At 50.3% G+C, this 12,394-nt stretch overlaps 1 long non-coding RNA gene across 1 annotated transcript; it reads right to left on the bottom strand.

The window, feature by feature from the left end:
* Positions 1 to 7,059: 7,059 nt before the first annotated feature.
* Positions 7,060 to 11,224, bottom strand: LOC115615257. The gene is made up of 3 exons (XR_003994000.1): positions 9,683 to 11,224; positions 7,837 to 7,948; positions 7,060 to 7,436 (listed from the first exon to the last, which is right to left on the bottom strand). It is a non-coding gene; the product is annotated as an uncharacterized LOC115615257 (long non-coding RNA).
* Between the last annotated feature and the right edge of the window lie 1,170 nt (positions 11,225 to 12,394).

The raw sequence follows: 12,394 nt of genomic DNA, 5'->3' as shown, positions 1-12,394 counted from the left end.
AGCCTGGAGAAGAGAAGGCTCCTGAAGGGGAGACCTTAGAGCAGCTCCAGTGCCTAAAGGGGCTCCAGGAAACCTGGAGAGGGGCTTTGGACAAGGGCCTGTAGGGACAGGACAAGGGGAATGGCTTTAACCTGCCCGAGGGGAGATTGAGATGAGCTCTGAGGCAGAAGCTCTTCCCTGTGAGGGTGCTGAGGCGCTGGCACAGACTTTTCCCAGAGAAGCTGTGGCTGCCCCATCCCTGGCAGTGTTCAAGGCCAGGTTGGACACAGGGGCTTGGAGCAAGCTGCTCTAGTGGAAGGTGTCCCTGCCCGTGGCAGGGGGTTGGAACTGGATGAGCTTTAAGGTCTCTTCTGACCAAAACAATTCTATGAACAGCACAGAAGAGGTCTTTACGTGAGCTGTGTTTGGGGTTGTGCTGTGCTATGCTGTTCTTTGAAAGCAACCATGGCAGGTCTGCCCCCGCTGGGGGTGCCTGTTCAAGCCTGTGCCTCTTACTGGGGTTGCTGTCCCCAGTCCCTTTGAGGGTGGGAAAACAGAACAGGGCTATATAAATGTCACTTCAGGTTGTGGCTTATGTTGGACATAGAGTAAAAAAATCCTTGCTGAGAAACTTGTTAATAAAGCCTGTGATCCTGGGAAATGAGGGAGTGTTGGAAGCCCAGCTCATTTCCAATTTTTACAAGCTTAGGGCCATGGCAAATCCATGAAGTAATTTTTATTTCTGTTTCTCAGTGCTGTAATGTTTGCTTTGGGAAGAGGGCTGTGACCACTGGGCCGAAAGCCTGGCTTCAGCAGCTCCTATGTGGTTATTGTAAGAGAAATCATAAAACCATCCTCTGGTCCAGGGGCAGGCTGGGCCATTCCTGCCCTGGGTGACTTTACAAAACTAAGCCCAGAACTGCATTTCCTTCCCAGAGCCGAGGATTGCTGGGAGCCCTGAGCAGGCTGGGTCTGCTGGAGAAGAAATTGGTATGTGAGACCAGCACAAACATTTGGAAGCTGCCCCTAAACTAAAGGATTATGAGTCTGGGAAGCACTAACTGCTGCCCTCATGCTGTAAATACAGACAGCGCTCAGTGTCCTGTGTTGCAGAGGACTTATTAGGAAAGATTGAGGGGCAGAAAAATACCAAGGAAAATGAGCAAGTCCTAGCACAGTTAATGAGTAAAAGGACAATTAGCTTTTAATTGGAAATGGAGCTCCTGGTGTGATATTACCAGCCCAGCCTGGCTGTCCTGGGGCTCAGGAATAATAGGCACCACATGGTGGGGAAAAGCCCCACTCGCTTCATTTTCATGTTAATTTGGATGCTGTGCTTTGTTTCCAGTACAAGTCTCTCAGAGGCTGAACTTCGTGCTGGCTGTGGAGTCCATGGGCTGGAGCTGGAGACCCCAGGAGGGAGTTTTGCTGGAGACTCCTCTCCATACAGGGCTCCGTGTCCCTGGCTGTGGTCCCTTTGAAGCCTCTGCAGGAGCAGCCCTCTTGGGCTGTACAACCTTTTTTCACAAGGAGAAATCTGGAAATTTAACTTGGCTTTAAACAAAAGACCAGGATGAAAGAATCCCAGGAACCTCTGCTGCGTGGGAGAGGAACCCCCTCCCAATGCCCTGACTTGCTGGGAAGCTGCAGAAACCCTGGGCTGCTGCTTTATTTTACACTTTATTTGCTCTTGTTACCTTGCATTCCTCCAGCAGAGGCGTTGCCTTGTCTGAATCCAGACATGGAAAAAGATTGACTTTTTTTTTAATCAGGGATGAAAGGGGAATAACAGACCTGGAGCTCCTGGGTCATGGCGGTGCCACGGCTGCTGGTAAGGATGTTGATTCCAGCTGGGACAAGCCTTAGAAAAACTGAGGAGAAGAAAGATACTGGGGAAAGGAGAAAAAGAGAGGACCCCCAGGGTTTTTTATTGACAGGCTTCCTTCAGGATGGGTGCCTGATGGGGCAGGATGGTGCTGAGTGTCAGTGGCCTGCAGTGGGAGCTGCTGTGTCCCCCTCAAAGGGTGTTCAGCTGCTGGGCTTGGTGGAGGGATTTCACAGCCTTTTTATCCTGTTTTCACAGCTAATTCTGCTGAAGCGGGGGGGGGGCAAACAGCAGGTTGCTCCAGGGGGCTTCTTGGCACAGCACCCATGAGGGGCAGAGCTGTCTCTGTGCGCAGCTGTGGAGCAATGCAAACAGTGAATAAAGTCGTTTTTCCTACTTTGGGTATTTCCTATAACTAAAGGAAATAAGAGAGAGGCAACTGCAGTGATGTACCCACAAAACCAGCTCTGGTAAAGCGGGTGCTGGGCCTGTTCCTGTGCAAGGGCTCAGTGGTGGCCAGGTGCAGGGTGAGCACTGATGCTGCATAGCCTGGACTTGCCCCGTTGACCTTGCAAATGCACAGTACTTCACTGCCATTGCACTAGGTGCTAAGTAAATTGCAGAGCATTAGAGCCACAGAAATGATCAGAGGGCTGGAAAACCTCTCCTATGAGGAAAGGCTGAGAGCGTTGGGGTTGTTCAGCCTGGAGAAGAGAAGGCTCCAGGGGCACCTTATTGCAGCCTTTCAGTTCTTAAAATGAGCCTATAAGAAAGATGGGGAGAGACTTTTCAGCAGGGCCTGTTGTGATAGGACAAGAGGTGATGGTTTGAAACTAAAAGAGGGAGATTCAGGCTGATGTGAGGAAGAAATTTTGTACAATGAGGGTGGTAAAACACTGGCACAGGTTGCCCAGAGAGGTGGTGGATGCTCCATCCCTGGAGACATTCAAGGCCAGGCAGGATGTGGTTCCTGGTCTAGTTGAAGATGTCCCTGCTCATTGCAGGGGGTTGGACTAGACAAGCTTTGAAGGTCTCTTCCACCCAAGCTATTCTATGATTCTATTGTGTGATTCTATAACTGATGGGTAACTAGCCATGGTATGAAGGTTTGACTTTTCGGATAACCTGCTGATGGCTGATGATTCCACAAAAGCGCAATGAGACTGTGGCTCGCATGGAGGACATCAGCAGGTTTGTTCTCCTAGAGCTGTGGTGTGATCCTGGGGCTTCTGGCTGTACTGGGGGCACCTCCGCTCCATTGAGGAGCTGACCCTGCTTCACAGGGTGTGGACCTGCTGGTCCATCCCTGCTCTCCTCTTGCCTTCCCGCATGGAGTGGTGGGATTCGCTGGGCTGTGCTGCCTCTGGGGCCGTGGGTGGGCTGTGTTAGGATGGAAAAAAAGATGATTTTCCCACTGGTGCCTCAATGTGCGTTGGTTCCACCTCGGTGATGTTTCATGAGCTCTACTGCAGCTGGGTGTAGGAAGAGAGGCTGCCTTAGACCCTGCGTGAGACTCTGATGGGTACAGGATGTCAGGTGGGTGTCTGGGGCTTCTGCTTTGACCCTAAGGATTACTCAAAGCAGCAAAGTACCTCCTCTCCTGCCCTTGCTTATGGTATTTATTGAGCACTAGCAAAGCCATACCCTTGTAAAACTTTCCATGTCCTTCCCCCCCCTCTCCCCCCACTTTACCCTGTGGATTTAGAGGTTTAGGAAATTGAAAGGACAATTTTAGCCTGGTAAATACATGCTAAGGGTTAGCTCAGCTGCTCCTGGATTTTGCAAGAGATGGAGATGTCGTGGTTTAAGCCCAGCTGGTAACTCAGCACCAAGCAGCCTCTCTCCCACTCCCTCCTTCTTCCTCCCTCCACTCCCGGAGGGAGAATCAAAAGAATGTAACTCCCACAGGTTGAGATAAGAACAGTCCAATAACTAAGGTATAATACAAAACCACTACTGCTACCACCAATAACAATAAGGGAAATAACAAGGGGAGAGAATACAACTGCTTACCACCTGCCAACCGATACCCAGCCTGATCCGAACAGGGTCCTGAACCCAGGACAGGAGACCACTTGTGTTAGGAGCCAGCTGCAGGTGGACAGGAAACCGTGCTTTGGGAACTTACTGCTGCTTACTGCTCAGCAGGTAATGCGTGCCGAAGTTGGTGTCAGATCTGCCTAAAAGGAGTAGATAAAGGGGAAAGTGGGAATAATAATTTGAGATTCAATTCCACTGATGTACTTGTCTATTCCCAGGATTAGTGTAAATCAAGTTTTGAATTAACCAAAGCAGCCCCAGTTAATGTCTAAATCTGCCATTTCTTGGGTCCTGCAGGAGCAGCCAAACACAAAATCGATACTTGCTCTAACTGTTTCTAAGTTTTCTTTACAGATTAATTTTGCCCCACTCATCCCTGCAGCTGTGGCTCCCAGAGCCCTCCTTGCATGGGGCCATATCCTGCCCCATGCTCCCTCCAGGTGGTGATCCCGGGATGCGTGACAGAGAGAAGAGATGAAACCTGCCTTACCCCTAGGTATGGGGCTGCTGGGCTGCAGGTTGAACCCCTTCTGCAGAACCAACCCTGCTCTGCCTTCAGGGAGCGCTTAGCATCCTTCCCTCACAAGGAGAAAAATCTTTTATCACCCCTCTTTTGATGTCAGGCATCTTTTTTCAGAAGGCTTTGGTAAGCACCACGCTGTGGGAACGCAGCTGGATTAACATTCACATTTACACGCTGGACCCATGCTGAACCAGGAGATCATTTTGCCCCTATTAGTTAGTTCTGGTCTGAAGGCTTATTCTCAGCTCCTGCCACTGAGAGGGAGTGTTGCCACACCGCAGAGCTGGCTGTGGGCTGGGATGAGGTCAAAGCATCCCAGTCCTCTTCCTTCCTTGCAGCAGCTACTTCCTCTGGGAGCGATGGGAAAGGCAGAAGAGAAAGACTCATCACAGCATCACCCAAGGGAGGGCAAACACCTGCTCCTTTGATATGAAAGCAGAGTGACCCAAATTTCAGACCCACCTTGGACAATAAGGGCAAGCATTGTCCTTCCCCTGAAATCAGGTGGGTTTGACAATGTGCCGTGAGAGAGACCGGCTGACCCACAAAGCACTTTGAGGTCTGAGGAGCACAGAGGCTGGCAGAGAGTTGGGAGAGCACAATAAGGGTGCAGGTTGGTGGATGAACTCTTGGCAGTCTGGTGAAATAGGCTTTCCTGCTACAGGAATGAATGGATCAAGAAGAGAAGGAATGCTCTGAAGCCTGGTGTGGAAGTGGTCCCTCCTGGCCTGGAGAAGAGTTAAAAATGGGGCTTAGTGACTTGCTAGGGCAGGGCAGTCCAGAATCTCTGCTTTTGAGCAGTTCATATGGTCTGATGCTCATGTCATAACTTAGGTGCTCAAGTTGATCGCAAGGTTATTCCCCTGTCCTGAGATACACTAGGTATGTACAAACAATGTGTCTTTTTCCTTCATTAGGACCTCAGTCCCTATGGAATGCAGATAACACCATTCATTTAATTTTTTTACCTCTCCCTGCTGAGCTCTCACCCCATCACCTCTCTGCTTCTCCCAACAGAGAGGCTCCCTCTCCAGCTGCCCATGGCATCGGAGGTGCCTGGTGTGAGCTTCACTGCTCCGGCCATGTCTCCTTATGTGTGCTGCCCTCTGTCCCTGGGCTGCTGGTGTCCTTTGAGCCTGTCCAGATCCAGTGTGTCCCCTACCAGCCAGTGCAGGGGGTGTTAAGGACCCTCAGGCCCCTGGGGCAGGTGGTGCAGCTCCCACCCGTGGCACAGCTCCCCTGCACCCCTGCACAGGAGGTGGCCTCCATCAAGGACAGGGCAGCCATGGAGGACACCACCCCGCTGCCAGTCTTAACACTGTGGACAGTGAGGACACCATTGCTCCTCTGAGGCAAGCTGTAGGCAATGATGGTCCAGTCATGATAAAGATTCCCTTTACTATTGCGTGGAAGACTTATCATAACCAAACTACCAGTGCTTTAGTACAGACTCTCCAAAATGGCGTAAGTGGTGGAGGCATGGGTCAAGGACCCGGGAAAAGGAGAACTGGAAGGGCAGGCCCAGGACAACGTGCATACTGTCAGCAGGAGGGTCACTGGAAGAGAAATGGCCATCACCTCAGGGCCAAAAACTTTTCCCAGACTCTTCTCATGAACATGGAAACAGCATGAAGGGGACTGGAGACTTCCTCCCCAGTGTAACCCCCTCTGGTTACAGTACAGCTGGGAAAAAAAGAGGTAGAATTTTTAGTTGATACTGGAGCATCCTATTCAGTGCTATATACACTAGTGTCAGTCTTCTCAGTCTAAAAACAGTAACAGTCATTGGTGCCACAGGTGTTGGGGAGAATCACCCATTCTTTATACCAATCAAGTCTAAATTAGGAAAGCACTGGGTGACCCGCCGATTTTTGTATTTGCCAAACTCACCCAGAACACTACTAGGAAGCGACAGACTAAGCTCTCTTCCAGCCACTGCGTGGAGGGGGAGTCCCTGCAGAGTCCTGTGGGTTTCTCTTCCCTTGGATCCTCTGCATATTTTCTTCACCTTCCTGATTTTGCAGTCCCACAATGCCTCCAGTAAATAGACTGTTCTGCACCTGATCCAGCTCTGCCACGGAAATGCTCTTTGCCTCCTGGCATTCAGCGCCTGCTCTGGGCTGCTCCTGGCATCTGGAGAAAGGACACTGATCTTAGTTCAGGGTTGTTCTTGCAGCTTCCTCATGGCTTCAGGCCCATCCTGTCTTCTTCTGGCAGCAACTTGATATGACACGAAGAAGGACTGAACCAGCACTAGGTGCTGGAAATGGAGCATGGTCTTCCAGACAGGTCTGGCCCTTTCAGAGACGTAACTCACCCTGATACCCTCTCGGGCCTCCCTTTCACTTCTTTTCACAGCTATCCAGCCTCAGACAGCAGACAGCTAGCAACTGCAAGAGAGCTACGCAAGTGCAAGAGAGCTACACAAGTGCAAGAATTTAGTGCCAAGCAAGGATGGAGAAAAAAGAACCTGAGGAACTGCAGAACAGACAGAACTCAACTAGACAAACAGTCCTTCTAAGGGAGAAAGCAAAACCGCTGGAGAACAGCAACCACAAGATCAGGAACAGGAGAGGGACTGTATTCTGAACACCCTTTCCCACTTGTTCTTACCTGACACAGAAGAGTAAATACACACGCTGGCAGAGTACCGTCTTGATATCACAATGAGCCACAGAGCCATCGTTCATCTCGTACCAATGTCCATCAGTAGCCTGCAAAGAAAGGCAACACCATCTTTGGATGAACTGCAGAGTTTAGGAACAAAAACACAGGACACTGCTGAAGGACACAACACACCAACACAAATCAAAGCAAGTACCCCCTGAGAATTCTCCCTAAGAACAGTGCTTACCAGGAGCACCTGCATCACACTTCCTCATTACCAGCACTGATACTTGTACTGCTGGAAACAAACTTGACTTTTACCTTTATGAAGCAGTAATAGCGTCCTGCCTGAGGGCTGAAACCTTTGTGTACCAGGACAGCATACAGGGAATAAAGCAGAGGTTCTCCAACTTCTTGACACATGTATGTGCCAAGGTCCAAGTATTCTGGATAGTGCACAACCTAAAGAGACACCAAGAAGATGCAAAAATTATCTTGAGAGTCTCTAGGAAACAGCCTGAGAAAACCTTGTCACCAAACATAGGCTAGAGGCTGGAGAGAGAGAGAAATAGATCTTCATGGTTCATCAAAAGTAGGTGTTGACATCTCTGCAACTGAAATGGCAGAAAACTGGTCTTGGCCAAACCAGCTCTTGACACAAACAGCAGGTGCTTATCTTCACCCTGCAGCTTCCCTCTTACCACAAGGGAAAGAGCGAGGCCCAACTATTTCCCTAATGTTTCTCAGATGTCTGTGCTCAGATCGCATCATCTGCAGCCACTAACAACTTCCAAACAAGGATTCCCCTTTGGGGAAGGTCTTGTTCCAAGCAGCCAAAGTGGCAGTGCACTTGTATACGTACCTTGCTAATCTTTCTGCCAGAGAAAGGATCAGATCTCTTCAAGCACAGTGTCAGGATGTTGGAAGAACGATGCATCGTAAGCCTCTTGGATGCAGCAGCCAGCTGTTCACACCTTGAAAACAAGCACAGACCCAATAGTTGCAACCTATCTTCTCATCCCTCCATCCCCCATCCAACAAAAGAGAATAACTCAGAACAGGTTTCAGGGATCATATGTGCCTGTGCCTCCCAAAGCATGTTTTCTCGCATAATAGCAGTCATCTTTTCATTAACCCATACAGTGCTCGTCAAGCTTGCTAGCACAGAGAAGATTGTGGGCTGTAAGAGGACAGCCCCGCAGCAAAATAACGCTAGTGCCAGCTGTCTACCGCTGCTTGCCCAGAGATGGACCGTACAGTCTTAGCCAAAAGAATCTGGGCAAATCAACATGTTGCCACATGACCAAAAAGCTATGCTATCCCTGTCGTTAGTGTCTGTAAACCCTGGGCAGGGCAGCTCTGATTCCCTAAACGCAGACCAACACTACACACAGGCACCGCAAGCAACATGACTGTGGGACACGAGAAGACTGCACACGAGCATGACTCCACAGGTGAGATGCTGCTGGCAGAGAAGCCCTACAGCACCATGATAGCACAGACGCTCTATAGCGGCCCCAAGAAAGAGAGGCTGCTCGGAAACATCGAAGCGGCATGCAGACAGATCCACTCTTTGAGCTATAATCTCAAGGCGAGAAGGGCTCGACAGGCGCTATGCCAATGAGGCGATGCATTTGAGACTCAGGAAGGCTACTGAGGTGCCTGTGGATCACAAAGACCTATGGAGATGCCAAGACCAGAGGAAGGTATGTAGAACACTCAGAAGACAGACTGCATAAGTACACAACACAGGCCGGAACCTGCCCTGCCCACACTAGTCTCGCTCCAGAAAGAAACCAACTCCCTTTGCCTGCTCAAGGGGACTGCCTTGGACAGCCCTCTCCCCCATGCTCCATTTGAAACCCCTCCCTGCAACTCCCCACCTCATCCCTTCCCCCCATCATTCCCCTTCCCCTGTCATCCCCACAGCATGCCCATGACTACTTGATCAGAGATGATTGTACAATCATTGCCTAAACAGTGTAGGCATATCAACACATTCACCACAGACTCCTACTGCTCTCCCACTCTATGCCACTCTCCAACTCTACATCTCCAGGCAGAGCAGCTCTAAGCCAAACACACAGGCACAGACACTGGCACTAGACAGAATAGTGCAGATGATGCAGCTCAAAAAATGAGAGAAAACTCTCGGCAGCAAGAATGACACCCAGACCCGAGACTGTCTGGCAAGAAGACCTATAGGGCCACCATGGTGAGGCTGGGAGGCTCTACAGCAGCTCCAGAAAAAAAATGAATGAAACAATATTGAAGAATGAAACTATATGAGATGATAAGGGGGAAAGGAAGGAGAGAAAGCGAGGGAGAAAGCAAAATGAAATTAAACTTAATTAATTTCAATGCAGGAATGAAATTAAATTAAATGATGGAATCATGAATGATTTGGGTTGGAAGGGACTTTAAAGCTCACCCAGTTGCAACCTCCTTCCACAGGCAGGGACACCTCCACTAGACAAGGTACAGGGAAAGCTCCACAAGTCAGACGTGGTACCCCATAATGGCAAAACATGGCTCTTCACATCAGTTTTCTGCATGTTCACGTTAGTTCTTTTAGTCAGACACAGAAATCAAAGTCATCTCTTCTTCTATGGTAGAAGTAATCAATCTTTCAAGGAGCTATTGTTAAACATTTCAGAAACAACAAAAAGAAGTTAAAGCAGGTCCTTTTCTCCTTACAAGATGCTTACCATGGAAGTGTTTCTCATATTAAATGTTCTTCTCTACCATAAAGGGTCCCCATTTCCTCTGTTCCCAAGGACATCTCCAAAGCTATTGATGAGGTTTCAGAGAAAGGAATACATAGTACAGTCCTCGGGGTTTTGGATGGAGAACATTTACAAAACACTCTAAAGGCAAAGAAAGCGGAGAGCAAACCTTAATGGGAAAACCTGGGAGCCAAAGGACGAACACCACCGCAGTAAAACTGTCCTAAGCACTTACTTATGCCTCCATCAAGGACCACAAGCCTGGAGGCTCATGATGGCTGTTGGATGGGCTTCCCTCCCTCAGATGAAAACACCTCTCAGTCCTCTGTGCTCAGCCAAAGGAAGGAATAGGCGACATCCCCCCCACCTTGACATCCATAGGCATGCCACTATAAGAGGTCATTTCTTGTTGCTTTAGAGAAACTGCCTGGCCAGTTACAACACGTACAACATACTGACTTCATGCACCCCTACCCACGCAAAGCTGTGACATACTGAATAAATGTGGAGGCTCAGGTGGTCTTAGACACACACACTGCTACCATGAGACTTGTTTGTTGAACTACTGACATTTAGCTGTCGCCCTGAAGCTGCCCAAGGGTCAGGGTGGGAGGTTCTTGTTCTATGGAGGTCATAAGGAAGACATTTCTGGTGACAGACTATTTCAAATAGGTAAAGCACAGCAGAACATGCTGTTTACAACCTGATGAGAATCATCCCCCAGGCATATCAGGAACAAGCACAAAGGTTGTAGATTTAAGTTGCACTTGAGTTACATTACCATTAAAATACACCACTACCAGACACTTCTCTAAACTGAAGGCTGACAGCAGCATACAAGGACAGTCCTTTCTGGACACCTCACTCCTGGGTAGAAATCCTAGAGACTTCCTTTAATGACAGAAATCCAAAGAGCTACAATAAGCTTTTTAACTTCAGCACAGCAAAGAAAAAGTGACAGGTAAACCCCTGAGGCACTAATGAGCAGCACAAGGTCTCCCGCTGAGTCCACTACCCCTCACATGTCTTAAAAAGAGATTCCTGCGAAGAAACCACAGATGGAAGATAACCCTGGTAAGTCCAGCACAAGCGACCAGCAAGGAAATGGCACTGTTGACCCTTCTCCTGCTCCTCCCATGAGCTCTTCACCAGCCACACAGAGGCAAAATCAAAGACAAACAAATAAGATTTGAGAAGAATTGGCCCCCAAAAACTCAACAAGATCAAGAAGCCTGTTTGAAATATGAATTCACATCCACTGTTGCGTATGATGAATCTCGCCCTAAGCACACGTTGTGCCTTGAGACAGAAACTGACTGTGTGCAGTCACTGCCACAAGCTGACGTTCAAACCCAAAGCATCCAGAACAGGCAGACAAACCTCTACCATTTTTTCAGCAATGTTTCAAGTCACATGATAGTCAGTCAAGGTCTTCACAAAACATCCCTAAAGAAGAATAGAAGCCTCTTTGAGAGTTTCTCACTGAAAGGCAAAACCAAAAAGCCACACAGCCTTGGGGAAACCCTTGTCTGTCTGTGTGGTTGCTGCCTTACCGCGGCTCTTCCACAAAGTAGCAATGATCATGGATTCGGGAGTCTGCACAAATTCAGAAGGACACTTAGTCCTCCGGCAGTCATCACCTCTGGGCCAGAGTCTTCCCACACCCAGCAGTGCCCTTCGCTGTTTCTGTCTTTCTCTCTGTCTATTGTGTAGCCTGCTGCTATTTCCACCTTCTCCACATCTCTTTCCCACTCCCATTTCCTCTTCCTGGCCTTGCTTTCCCTCTCTGTCCTGCAGCCTGCCTCCCCCGTTTTTCCTGGATCCCCTCGTCGCCGGGCCGTGCTTCCCTCTGGGCTCCGTCCTGCCCGCCGCCCCTTTGGCTCTTCCACCCTAGAGGGCATCGCTGCTCTGTCCCTCTCCGCCTCCTCACCCCGGCTGACAGTGCTGCTCCTCAGCCTCTCCGCCTCGAGCCTGCCCTTGCTCTCGCCGCTCCCCATGCCCGGGGGACGGTGTCCCGGCAGGGCCCGGCTGCGGGAGGAGCGCCCCGGGGCACGCTGGGAGCTGCAGTGCTGGGGCAGGGGCTGCCGGCGGCCATGTTGGTGTCGGTGGGGAACAGTCTCTGCTGCGGCTGCGGCCCAGCTGAGGGGAGGGCCGGGGCCACCGCTGAGGCAAGCGAGCCCCTGGGGAGATGGAGACAGACCCGCTGCGGGCAGAGGCACCGGGCACCCTGCTGCCAGAGCCCCCCGAGCTGCCCCAGCCCCGCCTGCGCCCTGCAGCTGGCGCTGGAGCTGCACAAGAGGAAAGGGGGAAGCACTGACAGGCAGAGAAAGAAGGGCCTCGGCTGAAGAGTTTCCCTGGCAGGACAGAGAGCGAGAACTGCGGTGAGTGCCAGGTCCTTGGGGCCGTGTCTGCCTCTCAGTCCTTCGAAGCTCCCCGCTCCCTTTTCCCTTGCTGTCATTTGTTTCACTTCCCCGTACCTCTCTTCTATTACTGTGCTCTCCTCCCTGTGCCTCTGTTCTTCAAGTCCCTCTTTCGCTGTCACTCTACCACCCCCTTCTCCTTGTTGCAGCTCATTCTGTATCCCACTGTCCCTGTCTTTTTCCCTGCCTACTTCTCTCTGTGGCTGTCTCTGCTGCTCCCAGACCCTTCCTCCGTCTCTCTGCAGGGCTCCTGATACCTCTCTTTCTTTCTCCA

Source organism: Strigops habroptila, chromosome 13 (assembly GCF_004027225.2).
Source record: "Strigops habroptila isolate Jane chromosome 13, bStrHab1.2.pri, whole genome shotgun sequence".
In the NCBI taxonomy this organism is placed as follows: domain Eukaryota; kingdom Metazoa; phylum Chordata; class Aves; order Psittaciformes; family Psittacidae; genus Strigops; species Strigops habroptila.
Note: the sequence above shows the minus strand (reverse complement) of the source record. Positions and strands in the feature narration are given on the sequence as shown.